The 18,146-nt window shown below is 44.3% G+C and overlaps 1 gene segment (V, D, J or C); it reads right to left on the reverse strand.

Annotated features, from left to right (window-relative positions):
• Positions 1-18,146, reverse strand: part of LOC133255871 (T cell receptor alpha chain constant-like) — a 56,886-nt gene that overhangs the window by 31,593 nt on the left and 7,147 nt on the right.

Genomic DNA, 18,146 nt, shown 5'->3' on the forward strand with positions numbered 1-18,146 from the left:
GCAAGTAATTATAATACTTATACAGTTTGGGAGGGCAAAGGGCTTACTTGTTCTTACTTGTAGAAATGATAAGCAGTGTGTTACAAGAATGCTTCGCTGGAAGGGCATGAGAAAGCTATAGAAATAGAGCTTCATTTAAATATCTTAAATAGACACTTTTGTGTTTAAGGACTTACGTAGAAATAAGCCAGGATGGGCTAGCAACATAGCTGGCCAACTAGACTTGGTTTAAGATAATTTCTGTTAAAACCATCTTGTAGCATTTCACCTGTTCTAGTGAAAATATTATGAGAAACAGAGGTTCCCATTATGAAATCTGTTGCTCTTCTAGGTTAGGGCAGCTTCTTTTCTACTCATTTTCACCAACTCTTATTCCAAACTTGGCAGAAAGGTTTCTTTCTCTTTGGTCTTTGATAAATAAGTCTCTTCTCATTTACCTTTTAAAATATGTGTTGTTAGTTTCTCTCCCCACCCCACCTGCAGGCCTATTATGTTACATAAATATACACTATACATTTATAGATTAATACATTCATGAGAATATTACTTAAATGTGATGGCCTACCAGGTACAACAGTCAGTTGGGTCCCAGATCCAAAGGTCAGTTGCCAGCCTGAACTAGAGGAAGCACTGTGATAAGCCCAACAACAAAAACCAGGAGCCAACGGGCCAGGTTGGCCGGAGCACAGAGTGAAGGGCTGGCGATTACTTTGAAAATTAGGACTGTCAAACTAGGTTTGATCTGGAGTAACCAAACTGCCTATCTACAAATCATAAAGAAAGCCTTTTTTGTCTTTAAAAATCTCACCTTCTTTTAGGGAACCTTTGCTTCTCACTTTCTACTACAGAGTTCTAGGCATCAAACATACGCTTTTAATATATAGAGAGGATAAGCGCTCTCTGATTTCATAGGTCAAACCAGTATTTACATCTTTTCATCCACGAAGACTCACAAAGCCAGGACAGAGAATATTTCTCCACTGCTCTGAGTATCTCTGGGTTACACCACCAGGAGATTGCCCTATCCAGGAGAATTAATGATAGGGACTTAAGTTCTAGCCTGAGCTCAACCATAGAGTGGTTGTGGGGCCATGATCTGTCTCTTCCCTGGGCCTCAGTTTCCTTATATGTGGACAGTCAGAAAAGATGATTTTTAAGGGTTCTCTCTGCTCCACGAGGCTATGCTATACACATTTTTGGCCTAAATTCTCAGAAACAGAAATTGTCCCAACAGTACTCATGAATAAACTTTGTTTTAAAAGTGATTTTTAGACCTTGGGAGAGGCGAATCACAGTTATTTTGGTCAATGATCACTATTTACAAGGTTCCTTCTATAAATTGACATAATCTTAGCCAAAAAAAATAGTGCCTTAGAGGCTTGGAAAGGAAGAAGTCTTGTCACTGATGATGGTACAAATCTAGGGCCACAGATCCTAGTCAGCACTTCAAGTAATCAGTCACATATCACTGTCTCACCAAATATATTCTGGGAACAATTCCCAGACACTCCCCTACATGGCCCATTTTGCACACAGATGTCAGATCCTAGCCAGGGGACTTTTGTCCTTCTATCTGACGCTCATTCACACTTTCTAAACATTCTTCGGATAGTGTATAATTGGGTCTAAATCAGCCTTTAATCCATAGACATTGCTTAATCCAGGGATACACATTTATACTTACTGGGCTTCACAGATAACTCGGTTCCCTGTCCGAAGATAAGCTTTCCTCCCTGGTTATAATTCACACAGTGTTATACAGCCTGTCAAAAACACATCCAATCTTCCTGAACACATTTCTAATCCTAACCCTCCAGAATCCACAGCCCATCTCTCCCACACCATGGTGTGAATCACGGCTCTACATTCTCCTGTAAGTTCTTTCCTTATAAGGGAAATCAGGTACCTACACAGGGGACTGATAGGGAATAATGAGGATTCCTGTTTTTCCAAAAATGTTACTGTTTAACACCAAACTGGTCTCTCACTTTTGCTTAATGGCTCTGGGTACTGCTGTTCAGCAAAATGGCTTCCTTTCAAATATGTCTCTCATGATCTCAGCTAGAAATACTTGGCACACGGGTTAGAATTAAGGACAGCTGAGGCTCCAGGGAATCAGGCTTACCTGGGGTGACCACAACCCGGGTCCCCGCTCCAAAATTCAATTTCCCCCAGCCGTCAGTTGTCACACTGTGACAAACACCTCTACAAAATGGCTTCCCCAGAGAAGACAGCCGCTAAATGAAGACAAATGGCTCGTGGGGAAACAATCTTGCTACAAAATGAGGGAACTGCATGATCCGAGATATAAGCTTTTCCCTTGCTTCTCTTCTAATTTCTCTTATTATAAGACACCAAGAATGATGTTGCCAGGAGCTGCACTTCCAAGGCTGCAGGGCCAGGGAGTAGCACTGCTTGGATTAATGAAGACCAGGCTTAGGGAAGACTGGGCTCTGCAGTGATAAAACCCCACAGTCTAGGTAGGAGTTTACCTAAAACCCTACCCAGTGCTCAGCACCTGGAGCTCAGGTGAAAGCTGGTTACCACAGCTACCCTCTCATTTAAATAACCTTCTGTTTCAAATCCAACCGTCTACCAGAAAAACTGTTCTCCCTGAGTTCCGTTCCTGTTAGAATATGTCAGTCTCTGAGAGGCCTCAGTTTTTAAGTGTATGAAATGGGCATAACTCTACTGGCATCTCCTCCTGAGGAAGACTTGCCATCAGATGCTTTTACTTATTGGAAGGTTGACAGCGTGGACGGACCCCAAGTCTGGGCTGTCGGTGGGGTCCTGGTGAGTTTCTCCCCCCTGCACCTCCCAGAGCTCCTTTAAAGACAAGGAAGATGACCAGGCTCCGGGCCTTGGTCTGCTCAGCCTCTAGAATGTCTTTCTGGCCCAAGGAGACCCTGTGGGAAAGAGAGCAGGTCTTCTCTTGGAGATTATCATATTCAGAGCACAAGTCAAATTGGATGCCACTTACTCGGCTTGACAAGCAGCCTTGTCCCCTTCCCAAAGACGAGGGAGAAGCCTTGTCCTTCCCCACAGTGATTATCTCAGCATCAAAAACCTGCCAACTCAGCTCTCCCCTGACAAAGCCCTCCTGAGAAGGGAAACCTCCCGTGTAATTTCCCCAGTATTATTCACACAGTCCTGCGATCTTCCTCCCTGAATAAACATCCCTCTCATTCCTTACTCTCTTTTCCATCCTGGCTCCAACGTCACAATGGACCCAGGCCTCAAGCACAGGCTGGTTTCTGCTCCCACCTCTCCATACTTACGGGGCTGCACAGACAGTCTGGTTCCTCCACTGAAGATCAAACCCTGGCCATAGTTATTCCCACAGTGCCCCTGGGCTTTACAAAAAGCCCTCAGAGCCCCCCAGAGCCCACCCCCCACCCCCAACTCACATATCTCAACACCTGCAATGACCTGTGACCCAGACTCTGTGTTTGTAGCTTTAGGATGCTTATCCTGTTCAGTCTGAGTACAAAGGGAGTTTGGGACACAACAAGCAAGGGTTCCCAAACTTAACCCAGCAACCCTGGTGCCCTGAAGGAGGCAGCTCTGTGTTAATGAGCCAGAATTTTTTTCACAGAGCAGCTCCAGGGCTGGGAAGAGGCTTAGAGAGTGTCTCTTTCTCCTCCTGCCTCCAGGCAGGGCTGCGCTTCAGTCAGCCCTGAGAGGAGGGTGTCTATCTCTTTTCAAAAACCCTCCAGAGAAAGTGCCCTGGCAACTACTCCTGACAGCTCATTTTCACTGTTCACAAACCTATTAGGACGGTTTTACCACTAACCTAACTCCCTTCCTCTTGCAGTATTAGCCATGTCCTGAGTTTGAGTCCCAGGGCGGGGTCAGGCAGGGAGCTGGGCAACACAGCACCTCCAGCTTTTGTTTAATGCGTCCTCTCCCAGGTTTAGCTATGACTAGGTTCCCACTTTACCCTCCATCCCTTTTCTTCAATACTAACTGGCCCAGTTTGCCTCTATAGACTCCCGATTCTCCATCCCTGGGTCTGAGAGTTTCATTTAGAGGCTATCTTCAGGCATCATATCTCTCATGAGCATTACTACCTAGAGGAGCAGAGATGCAATCTGGGGGCAAGAAGCTCTTCCCTGTGAAGCTGCCATCCTCTGTCCCTGGCCCTCCGCATGGGGAGCTCATGTCTGGGAGGGAGCTGTGCTGGGGTCAGCTTGCTGAGAGGATGGTGCTAGGTTCAGCTGCTACAGCCATCACCTTAGGACACTGTGAGCTGCATCCCTGCTCTAAGGGGCTATTGTGTAGCTTCGGAAGCTCGGGCCATGCAGCTCTCTGCAGAAATCTCTCCCCTGCCTCTGACATTTGGATGATTTTGTATTTAAATTAGCCAGGGTTCTTTCTATTTCCCTTTAGACACTTTCCAATCCCAGGTGAAGAATTTCATAGAGCAGGCTGACATTCTCCACCCTCCCCTCCTGCCAGCTCTTCTCCTGATGCATGACAGAGCCTTGACAGAAGAGCCTGAGGGGTGAAACAAAAGTGTTACTGTGTGTTGGAGATGGTGTTTATCATTATTATTAATAGCTAGGGTTTAATGAGCTCTTTCCATATTTTGGCACTATGCTAAATATTTTAGCTGTTATTTTATTTGATCCTTTCAATAGCATAATAAGGTAGAGATATTTTTATCCTCATCTTATGGATGAGGAAACTGAGGCTCAGAGAGGTTCATTAATTTGTCCAGGATCACACAGCTGGTAAAGTAATGGAGCCAGAACTTGAATTTAGGTTTTTCTGTCTCCAAAGCTCAGACTATAACGCCTAATTCCTAATCATTTGATTTGTGTCCTGAGGGACACATGGCATCTCAGAGATGCTGCAGAAAGAGATTCAGTGCTGAATTTCATATTTAACTGTAGGCATTTTATTCTCAAACTAGATGTCTAAAGTTCTAGGGGTTCTTTTCAGAGATTTAAATCGCAGTGCACCCATGGGTAATCAAAGTCAGATGTACTTTATTTCTGGCAGCAAAGGCTGCTACATTTTAGAATTCATTACAGAGAGAAGCTGAGGAATTCCCTGCCCTAGACCATCAGACAGAGCCAAAGCCCCCTATTTGGCTGAGAACGTGCAGAGAAGCCAGACCGGGGTGGGGCATTTTCTCTGGATGTTCTTCCTGACTTTCTCATTGGCTCAGTTATTGTTTATATCTCGATTTCTTTGAAAATGCAGTCTATGCTCCTGAAAGCCCCTCACCATGAGCCAGAGCGTGTGTGTGTGTGTGTGTGTGTGTGTGTGTGTGTGTGCATGAGCACATGTGTACATGCACATCTCATTTTAAAGCAGAGAAAGAAACCAACTCTCTTTGGCCTGGGGAAAGAACATTAATAAACAGCCCAAGCAGATGCACAGGATTAAAGTATTTTTCAAACTAACGATTTGATTGATTGCCCCTGAAGGCACAGCCAAAGAAGAACACAACTTACTTGGCTTCACAGTGAGTGCGGTCCCGTCCCCAAAGGTTAATTTGCCTGTACCGGTGTTACACAGTGTTCAGTGCTATTGCAATAACCTTGACTTGGGCCTCTAGGAAGACAGGTGGAGGTGGAGGAGGCAAGCAGGAAAACAAAACCTGAAATGACTGCCCATGGCCAAAACAATCTCCTTGTAATTAGGTTAGAATGTGGGATGAATACTAATAACTAGCAACTTCCCAGTCCAATTCTATTTGCTGTAATTTTCCTTGAGAGAAAGGGCCTTGGCAGGAGCAACTCCTGGGAAGTTTGCTCAAGGTGGCTACTGCGTGGCCTCCTGGGATCGCCTCTTGTTTGTTGTTTCTGCAAGCCCTTTATCTGTTTTCATCCAATTCCTGCCTCCCCCGTCCCCCTCGGCTTTCCCTGGGCCTTCCTCTTTGTGGAGGTTCACATATTTTCTCTGGGAGAAACTACATGGATCTTAAAAGCCAAGTACAATGCCCCAGAGGATATGTGCATTAATAACCTTGTTTTCCAACTGGTATCATGAACCACCCAACACAAACCAAGCAAAGAAAACACCACCTGTGTTTTGACAGCTTCTGCATGATGGAAGGCAGGCATCTTGGGAAGAATAATTAGCCAGAAAGAAGAACTTACTTGGTGTGACCAAGAGTTTGGTGCCCTTCCCGAAGGTGAGTTGGTAACTCCCAGTCCCAGAGTAGGCACAGAGTTTCCTTTCTTTGCAAAAACCCCACAGATGCTGAGAAAAACCAAACCATGCACAGTATAGGAGCACTGCTGACAAAAGCTCAGGCTGAAACACCAACCAGAGGACAGGCCGAAGAGAAGGGCTGTTATAGACCCTTGCCGCCAGGTGGACCATCCCTGAGTCCTACAGAGACCTGGCTGGATTTCAGAGGTCACCTGGTCCATCTTCCTGTCTTCAGCCAAGGACCAAAGACCAATGTATTCTTCAAGAGCTCCTAGGAAGGTAACTCTCCTTTGCCAATAGCCTTTGCATTCAAGGATATAACCGTTCCTTATATCTAATTGAAATCTGCAAACTGCAGTCTGAGTTCTTTATGTCTTGAGTTGCCTTCACTGAAGACAGGAGATTTCATGTCATTCTCCAAGGAGAAACTCATCACAACTCACCTAATCAGTCCCAAGGGTCACCTTTGGGGAGGAAACTGATACTGAAGGAATAGGAGGTCAGGGTGAATATTGGCTTTATCTGTGATTTGGATTGCTTTTATAATGAGAAAATTTCATATATTATTTAGACAAATTAAAATGAATAACAACATTAGACAGAAACCCACAATATATTTAAAAGTGGCTCTTAGATCTCAGAAAAGCTCCTAGAGTTTTGGGCTCCTGATATCAGGGGAGAGAACTGGGCAGGATATGTGGCCAGAGCCAGTTGGACAGGCTGAGGCCACGGTGAGGTATGAGGCTTGCCCCTGATTGTCTGGTTGGCTTTTGAATTATGTCAGAGTAACCTGTTCATCTTCCTGCCAAGTACTAACTTCCCAGCTCCTACTAGACCTTTCCTGGGGGAAAAAAGCATTCATAGGTTCACCGAAAATAATCATGTAAGCGTAGATGCTATTGCTGATCAAAATCAGGGATGGCCAGGGACACTTACTTGGAGTCACAGCAAGTCTTGTGCCTTTTCCAAAGACAAGTTGCCTGTTTCCTGAATCCCCACAGTGATTGCCTTCATCACAAAAACTCTGAATGCCTGGCCTTGGGGATTTTCTGAGTGTTTCTTCATGTTAATTTTTTTCCCTGGGTGGAATCATCCAGAAATCTCCCCCACTAAACCATAGCTTTTGTTTTCCCTTAGCACATCTTTGCTTCCTTCTCCCTGGAAGCCCATACTGGCTTCCATACATGGAGTTGCGGCCTGAGAATGCATTTGTGAACTATCTGCAAACTTCCAGCTTATTGTTAGCCTGTGAAATATATTCCAAAGGAAACCCTTGTCTCTGGCCTCATAATGAACTCTTTGCTGTGCTAGGAATAAATAGGAGTGGCTGCTTTACCTAAATGAAGAAAAGGATTTGGAAAACGGCACAGGGTGAGAAGGCTCAACACAAGATGTTGTTCTTGGCTGACACACCATCTTTGTTGCCTCTGGCATTAAAGTAGCTCTTAAAAAAGTTATCTCCTACTCATCCCTGGAACAAAGGAAATGCGAAGGCGTGGGGCACCAGAGCCAGGAATTTTAGCAGAGGCTGAACAGAGAAAGTGGGTCTTTTATGAAGAATGGAAGAGGAGGGGTCATAGATAGGCTGGGGTCATTTCCAAAGCCACTTTGTTGAAGTCAGAAATCATCCTGGATTTAATGATGTGTCCAAAGTCCATGAGGCGGTGGGAAGCAGCCTGGGTGGGGGAGGGGAAACTTGAAAATGACCCTTGACAAAGTTTCACAATTTTTGAATCTTTGCATGTATAAACCATGGAAAGGATAATTAATATTTAAGCACCAAAAGCACTGGCAGCAACTTTTCAAGCTCTAGAAGGGAAAGAATTTGATATCTGGCTAGGCTGTGGAAGGGTCAAGGACTGGGCCTCTCTGTAGAGCAGAAGGACTCAGGAACTAGAGGCTACCCACATATCTTAGAACCAAAGCTTTTCCCACCCAACACCAAACCACTTTCAGTCAATGGGAGTCAATATCAGAAAATCACATGAACAGCACTTACTGGGGAGAACATGAAGCTGAGTCCCTCTTCCAAAGACAATTTTGCCAGCGGTTTGTTCACACTGTGATTGGGGCCACAACAAAAACTCCCAGTGACTCTTTAGGAAAGCTTGATGGCTATCTCACCTTCACGGGACACTTTCCTTTCTACTATAATAAACAGGCCTCGTTATCGCTTCAGGTATCTTTCTCTGTGTCTCCTGGTTGTTTTGCTTCAATTTTATGCTGCTTGCTGCAAATATGCAGAGAGGAAATTGGACGACCTCATTTGACACTGAGAGTGAATGATAAAAGCAACAATTCAATGAATTCCTTTGTGATATCTAACACAATTCTGTGGCAGCAGGTGAAAAACGACTGAGCAGACAGCTACCCAGCTAGACGCCCACTCCTCAGAGTCTGAAGAAAGATGGGGGCAGGAAGGGGCTACGCAAGACACACATCTGAATTTCACCTGAGACAGAACTGTTTCACAGAGCCCTCGCCTCATCCTGGGCTCTGTTCTGGAGAGGCCGTACCACCTCACCCTGAAGACACCTTACCTGAGGTCAAGCACATGTTTGCTACACTGATTACAGACCTGCCCTATGAGTGGTAGTGCGGGTCATCCCTTGGCCCAGAAGGACTCTAGCCTTTCAGGGAATGCTGTTCTTTCACAGTCCATGGTTTCCTTACCACTAAGAGATGGACACTGGATGGCATTACCCCCAGTCCTGATTGAATCCTTGTTTGACCCATAAAAAAACAAACCCCACTGTTTCCTCCTCATTGACTACCTGACCCCCAAAGTGTCTTTATCACAGTTATTAAAAAGGATTCGCATGGATTGGTCATATTTGCTAGCTCTAAAGCAAACCTGGGCTTCCCAGGTGGTGCTGGTGGTAAAGAACCCACTTGCCAGTACAAGAGACATGAGAGATGTGAGTTTGATCCCTGGGTCAGGAAGATCCCCTGGAGATGGGCACGGCAACCCACTCCGGTAGTCTTGCCTGGGAAATCCCATGGACAGAGGACCCTGGCAGGCTACAGTCCACAGGGTGGCAGAGTCAGACATGATTGAAGTGACTTAGTGTAGCAGAGCACACAGCGCAAAGCAAACTTATGGAGTCCTCTAGCTCGTTTCTTTGTCTTTGGTCATTCCCCACAGTTAAACCATTCAAAGATCAGGCCATTCTATTTCAAAGCTCTGTGGTCAGTTGGTCAGTCCATAGTTTCAATTATAAACTAATGTAGAGTTTCATAACTCAGTCAGTCAACTTGACAACACCTGCCTCTTACTATTACTTTTTTGACTTGACATTTGGATGAGTCACTTTGTTTCCAAAAAGTATTGTGGAGAAACTGACATCCCAGGTACACCCCAGGAATGCCAGGCTCCTGAATTCATTATCTCCCTCCTCCCCAGTGAGGCATGTTCAAAAAAAGTTTTTACTCCCCATGGAGGAACTGATCATTAAATAAAAATGCTGTCATCATGCCTGCCATTTTATTTCACTCTGAATTCCCTTTCAGGTGTTAATAAGCCATCTGGGATCGTCAATTTATCTCAGTTGTTTCTTTCTCCCATTGCATTTGAACAGTAAAGCTATGCTTTTAGTGAAATTTGACATGTATAGGACTAGATGTGGACCTTTGTCAAACTGGGGTAATGTTTGGGTTTTATATTGGATCTTTTAGAAATAAATACATATGCAGGCATGAGCAACAAAGAAGTTACCTTATCCACATGAGGAGCATTTAAAATGAGATAGATGCTCATTTTCAGTAGAATGGAAGACAGGTTCTGTGGGCAACGTTACAGTAAACACACAAATCATTGCAGAGCACGGTTTCAGAGATACTGTGGCTGTAAATAACTCATGACTCCAGTATCTCTTTAAAAAGAGGAGCTGAGCTACCATATTAAAGGCAATTTGGGCTGGTCTCATTCTGTATCCATTTATCATTATTGCTCTATTCTCAACAACCATGAATGTTTCATGCATTTGCGAAAGTCATTTTTCAAAGGGTACATTTGTCTACATATTAAATTAAATCTCTACTAACTTCACAGGATTTATTTGTTTGGTCAAGTATAAATAGAACAGGGCCACTTACTGGGCTTTACCACCACCTGGGTTCCAGTTCCAAAGAAGATTCTGGTATTGTCAGTCCCCACAGCATTTCCTGCTTTTACTGAAACCCCTAGTGAAACCCCGCCGCACACATGGCTCGGGAGTGAAGGGGCATTGGATTCCCCATGTTTTTTTCCCTGTGTTTCTGGAAGATGGTCTTTTATGATAAGAAGAAAATACTGGTTCTGCTACAAAAAGCAAATAATTTTTATTTAAAAAAGACCAAATGTAGGAGCTTTTAAGACCTTTTTCATTGTTAGGCTTCAATCTGCCATGGCCAAATCAACTAATCTGTTAACAACTCTTCTTCTCATACGTGTGAGCCTAGCCCTAGACAGACAGGTCTGGAACGATGATGCCTTCCTATACCCACAGGAATGTTTTCCAGCTTCAGAGCTGTCTGAATTCTTGTCCAGACTTCACCCAGATGCCATGGTCCTGTTCCCTACTCACTGATCAGGGTATTTCCAAGCTTTCTCACTATGCGATAGTGTCTATGTGGCAGCCTAAGAAGATATTTCACCAGGGAAGAGTAACAAGTGACAAACCATCTTATCTTTTCCTAAAGAAGTGCCACCATGGACTCTTACGATGTTTCAGACGAGCAAGGGAGTTATAACACACCATCCACTACACTTTAAGAAAGTCCAGTTCTGAAATAAATGAAAGAAGGGAACATTTTCTGTTACAAGAAAGATTGTATCCTAAAGACAAGGATAAGGGCACACAAGAGCCCTTTTATCACTAAGCTGAGCACTGGCTGAGTTTTAACATACATATTAACACATACACTGAGACTTGAAGAGAACAGAGAGGAGTGAGCATCTAAGACGGTGACACCAGATCAGGGCCTTGGTGACAGGATTTTGAACTTGGAGAGACGAGACTAGATCTCATCCTCAACATAACTGTGACTTGTTGCTTCTTCAGATTTGAAGAGCGAATTAAGGACTAATTTTCTCTCCTCTTAGCTTGGGAGCAGTGAGTGTCCAGAACAAGCCAAAAGGATGTATTCTAGGGAAAACGAAAAGGGAAACAGATGCAGGACATATGGGGAAGGTGTTCCATGGGTTACCATTTTGATACTGACCTAATCTATCCTAGGGCTTTCCTGGTGGCTCACGGGTAAAGAATTTACCTGCTAGTGCAGGAGACGTGGATTTGATCCCTGGGTTGGGAAGATTCCCAGGAGGAGGAAATGGTAACCCACTTCAGCATTCTTGCCTGGGCAATCCCATGGACAGAGGAGCCTTGTGGGCTGCAGTCCATGGGGTTGCAAAAGAGTTGGATATGACTTGGTGTCTAAACAACAACCACAGCCCACCCTAAGCCTCGTCTTTGGCCTCCCCTACCGTGGGTCAGTTTTGTCTGCCTTCTTAGCAATCTCGCCAACCATAGCTCTCAGGTCTCTTTGGGAAGAAAAATAAGATGCTTGGACCAGCTCACACACAACTGCACAAACAGGCTAGGAGAGGTTGTATCTATCTAGATAAAGGTAGGACCAGAGCTGATAAATGGCCTGGAAATCAAGTTCACTGAGCAGAAAGCCTGTAACATTTAGATGAGAATTTTTCAGGGGTTTTTCTTTCTGGGATTTATCTTAACACTAGCCCATTTTCCCTTCTCTGACTTTGTGGTGCTATGAGGAGATTAGGACATTTGAGAGCCTGACTAGATAAGGAATGATGGAGGGGGTAAGAAATCTACCTTCATCCTTCCCTTTCATCAAAGAGTGGCTGTTCCTTCCCACTTGCTTCCCAGGGACACAGAATCCCACTACTCACGTACTTGGCTTGACAGAAAGCAGTGTGCCAGTCCCAAAGATGAGCTGGTTGGCAGCACCCCCATAATTCACACAGCCTTTCAGTGCCTTACAACAACCCACAGGAAGGGGCATGGCAGGATGGAGGCGAATGGGCTTAGTCTTCCCAGGCTAAGAACTCCTGAGTCCCACTGCTTTGAGAACTGACTTGCCAGGTGTCCCTTTAGGCTCCTTACACCCTTCAGGTGCCCTGACATGACCTTTTACACTACATCCTTGTGGGGCTTGTGCTGAGGTCCAGAACCTCAGGGGGTTCTCCAGCAAATGGCCAGAAGCTTTGCAAGCATCTGCTTCCCCATGCAAGATAGCAGCCAGAGACAAGGATGTTGGGGAAGTGGCAAACACGGCTTTCATCTCTTGGCCTTTGACTGTGGCTCTTGGCCTTTTCTCTGGCCTTCTCTTTTGACAAAGTGAGACTGGTTATATCCTTGGGAAAGCATTCCAACCATCTTAGAGGGAATCAACCTTTGTAACAACCCAACTCTGCTCTCTTGGAGGGCGAGTTAAGCACTGTTCACTCTGGAAGCTAGCAGATCAAACAAGAGAGTTGGTGGCTGACACTGCTTCTCGCTGGGAGTGAAAACCCCTTTTGGGTCGAGTGCCTTTTCTCCAGCAGGTTGGATTGTTCTTAAAAATGTAATTTGCATGCTATGCCTCGTGTATTATTCAACATGTCTCTTCTCCCTTACAGTCACATCTCTGAGACTTACCTGGCTTTATAATTAGTTTGGTCCCAGAGCCCCAGATCCACTGATAGTTGCCATCCACACAGAGACAAAAACCTTAACAAAAACCTTCACTGTCCTTCTGGGGAGCCTATTAGAGATAAGTCCCAGATAAAAGTCCAGAGCCAAGCACATAAAGCAATGTAGGAATATTGACTATTGAAGATTATTTGCTCATTTAATTACATTTGATTCCTTTGCCCATTATAGATTCCAGACACATATGATTAAATCAAATGACTCAACATCTAAAGTCAATCTCGATCTCTCTGCACACAAGGGAAGAGTAATTCATAAACAGTTTTTAAATGGGAGAAGCTGAACTTGCTTCACCTTCCCCGATACTTTAAATAAAAATGCAAACGAGAAAAACAGATCATTTGTCTGGAGTCATGATGCATCTGATTTTCTACTGTCTTGTTTTCACTGCTGATAAGATTCTAGTCAGTACCATGGTATTCACACACAGATTGAGCTGATTTGGTTTACAGAACCCTTTCTCTGTGAGAAATGGTATCCCGGGGGAGTGAGGAGCAGACAGCCAGAAGTGGGGAAAGCCCTACAGAGCTCAGTGTTGGGAAGGGTGGCCCACAGTACTGTGAGGATGAACCAAAGCCAGTTGACTGTTTATACAAAACATTTTTGCAAAATCTCTGCTTGGTTTCTACGACTTACTTGGAAAAACTTGTAATCTGGTTCCAGCCCCAAAGATGAGTTTGTCCCTGTTGGAGACACAGTGATACCAAGGCCTACAAAAACCCCTGAGCTTAGCAAGGCGCTCTGCCCTCATCTGGCCCCTCTGCTTTCTCCCTATCTCTGACACCAAATAATCACCAGTGGCAAAGAAGATCTGGGCATACATTTCAAATACCCATGCAATCATCAAACAATCAGTTTTTGTTTTGGTTAAGTTCCATCCCCAGCGAATTCCTACGGCCTGTGCTTATTATGTTTTCAATTCACAGAGATGACAGCTCAAGATAATTCACCGTAAGAAAACAAAGAATCTCAGGCTGTAATCCCAGTTCTGACTTTTTGGGTTTGACTTAAATTATTTAACTTGTCTGCGCTTCAGCTTCTCTCTCTGTGAAATTATGTGTGATGATGTGTGATCCTGTTTACTTTCTCAGAGAATGTTGTGAAGGCAAAAGGGCTGGTGAGAGGGCAGTGGGTTACACGCAGCAATGCATTTTGAATAATGTGGGGGGAAATTGCTTGTTTAAGCCAAGATATTATTAACACGAATAGGAGGGAATATCTTAGCTAAAGTGTACTGCCTAAAAAACGAACAAAAAGCTTTCTGAGGAAAAGCTGAAGGGGAATGTATCTATCTTGTATGTTTTCCCTCAAGAAAGTTAACGGACACAGTCACTTAATCTGCCAGAGAAGACAGGCCTGGAAAAGGTCTGCTGAATTCTAAGTCTGACTGCCGGGGGATAAGAAGAAATGATTGCCCTCCCACAGCAGTGATGAGCATAGCTTAGGTTCCCACCACGTTCTAATTTCCCTTTGCTGTTGGCAGCATTAACGGAAATCAGTTGAAGTTATATCTGAAAATGAATTTGATCGCCTGAATCCAGCAGTGTGGCTAGATCCAGAAATCGTATCCCATCAGAGACTAGCTGGGAAATGGGGGTGGGGGGATAACTCCTTTATTTGATTGACATACTAACCCACAGAAATGAGAAGAGATGCTTATACTTACGAGGTATAACAATCACTTGAGTGCCAGACCCCAAATGCAGCACATTCCCAAAGTTCCACCATGGCTGACTCCACTACAAAAACCTGCCACCCTTCAGAGCCACATATGTGGAATCAAGGTGGAAGCTACAGTTTTCCAGGGAGGAGGGGGCTCAGACACACGCATCACGAAGGCCATGGTGGTCCTGATTCTGTGACCGACCTTCCTCCAGAGACTCTCCCTCATCCCGGGCCCAGCTGCAGCCTAGATACAGGCATTCGGTACCCGGGGCGGCTGGGAGGATTCCCTCAGGTGCCTGAGCTTTTGGAGGGTCACTCATGGAGCTGAGGACAACACCACTGATGGCCAGAGAGGCTGGCAGCCTCTTTAGTATGTGGTAGAGCTGGTGCTGGGGTGCGGATGAGACTCAGGTGTGAGAGAGAAAGGCGTTAGATAGAGGAGTGGGAGAAGGAAGGGGCTGAAAACAGAAGGGTAGACCCACAGAGCAACAGCTGATGTCAAAATTCGTCCTGCTCTGCTTTGTGAGAACACAGGAGTTCTAGAGGAAAAACATGTTCCCAGCTCTGTCAGTCACCCTGACATATTTAGTGCTATTTTCCCTCTCGTAACAACCTCTCGTATGCAGCTAAGAAGGGGTGTGCTGCAGAGACACCCGCACACCCCCCCGCCCCCCTGCTCCCGGCTTCTCACTCTGTTTCGCAGAACCATCTGACCAAATGTTCTACACGAAGGGGCAGGAAAGGCAGCCACAAAAGATCCTCTGAATCTGTTTCTTTCTTTCTAATTAGGCTGTCAATCTGTTTAGCTAATAATTCCTATGAAGTGTCTTAATCTCTTCCAAGGAAAGGAGTCATATAAATGCAAAACAGCAGCAGCCGTAAGTCAAATGGCTTGCTGGGTGTCTTTGTGTGCAGAGTTGCTGTTGAATAGAAGGAAAACTTGCTGTGTGGAGACGAGACAGACGAGGGAAAAAACACAGCAGCATTTGTTTTTATTAGGCTGAGTCTCTACAGCACAAAGTAAAACAGATCTGGCAATTATTTAGGTAATGTGACAGTCAATTCAGGCCATTTTGAGCCCAAAAAAGGTTTCTCAAGGAAATACCTAAATATTTGGATCAGCTACTGACATTAATCAAATTAACTGGATGATTGTGCTGTGCAGACACAAACTAATAAATGTGCCCTGCGATGGTTCTCCCGAAAGGGTTACATTTTATAAACTTACATTAAAACTGGCCCAATATTTACACCCACTCTCTTCATTTTGGCACCGCAATTGACATTTCCCATTTTTTCTTACAACCTGTCTTACATTTAGAGCTGCAAAAGTAAGGGTGACCTTCTCCCTGGAGAGTCTTATCAGGTTAATACACGGAAGCTCATTTAGAAATTCATTAGGTGTCTGGGATGTGAGAGCTGGTCATTATAGATTAAGGGCTTTTTCTCAAGTGGCAAAGAACTTACGGGGGAGGATGGTGAGGCTTGTTCCTGTCCCAAAGACAAGCTGGTTTGCTCCAGAAGTTAACACAGTGTTTCTGCCCAGTACAAAAACACTTTACTCTGGGCCATTTTCTTCCTCCTCTTTCTCTGTGAGGTTCACCCGGGGGATACCATACACATTTTGACTCTTTTGACTCCTACTTGATGATAGCCTTTTACCAACCATCCTATGGAAAAAATGTTCTTTTCCATGTTTCTTAACAAAAAAATCCAAATTATCAACAGTCTCCCATTTTTCCTCCCCATTTTTTCACACAAAAACTTATCATTTTCATCTTCCCCTTGAAAGGCAATTCTTAAGAGAATTCTCGTGGCTACTGGGGTGGTTCTCACTACAGTATATTATTGCGTAAAATCAACTTTAGTTTTGGTACACTTCTTACATTTGATGTTTTTATGTCTCCCATCAAATTATATTCTCTTGGTCTTGCCTAGAAATTCCAGACCTAACTTACCTCAAGTCTTGCTCCTTTTTTCACCACTAACTGAAACCAAGTGAGTTAGAAAAGACCATACCAGCCAAGCTTTACCCACATTCTCCTTACTAGTGTTAACGAAAGATGAAATCTAAAAAATAAAAGTCTTTGATAAGTTGAAAAGGCAGAGAAGATTAACCAAAGAATGAGCTTAATGGGTAACTCTGGACTGTTCGGAACATCAGACCTACCTGGTTTTACTTGTAACATTGTCCCCTGCCCAAAGGTGAGTCTTCCTGTGTTTCCTGAGTCACACTGTAATGCTCTACTTTACAAAAACTGTAAAAGGAGATCCTTTCCTCCCTCCAGCAACCTGATCTAGTAATAATAACTAATATTTATTGGAGACTTACTATGTGTCACTGCATGCAAGGCCCTTGGTCAGTATTAACTCTCTTAATCTCATAACAATGCAGTGATATAGGTACTGTTCTTATTTCCACTTAACAGATGAAAAAATGAGGCATAAAGAGATTAGGTTATCTGCCCGAAGTCACACATCTAACAAGTAGCAGAGTTAGGGTTTACCCAGGCAGTTTGATTCCAAAACTCACCTATAGTGGCTAAACCTTTCATTGGCCTTAAAAAAATTCTGGGTTCCCCTTTAAAGTGTGCATTCCCGTAACACTGACTAAATAGTTAGCTCATCGATCTTAATAAAGGTACCCTGAGCAGGTTCTCCTGAAAGTCTTACATTTCATAAACTTAGCATTAAAACTGGTTCAATACGTATATCCTCTCCCTTCATTTTGGCATGGCAATTGACATTTCCCATTTTTTCTTGCAACCCATGACTTACATTTAGAGTTGCAAATGTAAGGGTGACCTTCTCCCTGGAGAGTCTTATCAAGTTAACACACAGAAGCTCATTTAGAAATTCATTAACGCCTCTATCAAAGATGTCTTTCCCAAATCCTCTGAGCTCACTGTATCACCCCCGCTCCTCTCCCCACAGCTCCAGCCTGGAGCTCCAGAAATTCCCTGGGAGCTAGCCAAAGCCACAGCAAACACTGCTGGGAACCAGTCTGGTTGTACAAGGCACAATTCTGAGCAGGGTGGGTGGTCCCTAAGATGTTTCTGAAGAGTCTTGGAGAGAAGAACTCCTCAAGAGACCAGAATTAGGATGAAACCAACTTCTTTCCCTGTTGCTTCTAGTAAATCTACCATAAGACTGTGAGCCAAAGAGAACTGAGAGATGCAGAAATCACATGGTAGGTTTGAGTCATGCTGGATAATCCATACTAGGGAGATGCTCTCCAGGGAGGCCACTGGGAAGGCCCTGAGTTCTGAGAGTTCCCAGCAGCACTGGAGTTACCTTTGGCTGGAGGCTAACAGAATTCACTGATGGCCTGCGATGATGTTGGTATAGTGTAGACTAAGGAGGCTGTGATACATGACGTGTAGTTTCACCTCGTCTAACTTTTGATGCTTCCTGATGGCTATTTTGAAATGGGCCACCTGTTTGCTCTGTAAGACAACAGTCAAACACTCCAATTGCTTTCCCACCAGGCACATCTGAACTGTTCTATCTAGTTATTTTGATTGAGAGGTAGGCGAGGACTCAGCTTGTGTGGACAAGAGAAGAACACTACTCATTACTGCACATTTAAAACTGTCTCTCTAAAGAGGAGACAGTTTC

The sequence above is a fragment of the Bos javanicus genome, chromosome 10, assembly GCF_032452875.1.
Source record: "Bos javanicus breed banteng chromosome 10, ARS-OSU_banteng_1.0, whole genome shotgun sequence".
Lineage (NCBI taxonomy): Eukaryota > Metazoa > Chordata > Mammalia > Artiodactyla > Bovidae > Bos > Bos javanicus.